This window comes from Fulmarus glacialis, unplaced genomic scaffold (genome assembly GCF_000690835.1).
Source record: "Fulmarus glacialis isolate BGI_N327 unplaced genomic scaffold, ASM69083v1 scaffold25119, whole genome shotgun sequence".
Taxonomy (NCBI): domain Eukaryota; kingdom Metazoa; phylum Chordata; class Aves; order Procellariiformes; family Procellariidae; genus Fulmarus; species Fulmarus glacialis.
Genome location: NW_009232951.1, coordinates 1 through 216, shown reverse-complemented (window position 1 = coordinate 216; position 216 = coordinate 1).

Below are 216 nucleotides of genomic sequence, written 5' to 3'. Positions count from 1 at the left end.
CGGCGGCGGGGAGAGCCTGCCCTCGCCTGGGATGGCGGCCACACTCAACGGTATGTGGGCGCCCTGGGGACAGGCCATAGAGGGGTGCAAGGAGTGGGGATGTGGGGTGTCCCATCCTACCCCGGCAGCTGTAGGGGAAGGAGATGGGGGTTGCATGAGGTCTGCAGGATGGAGCCGTTTGCTGTTCCCACCTCGGGGTGCGCCCCTGGGTTGTTG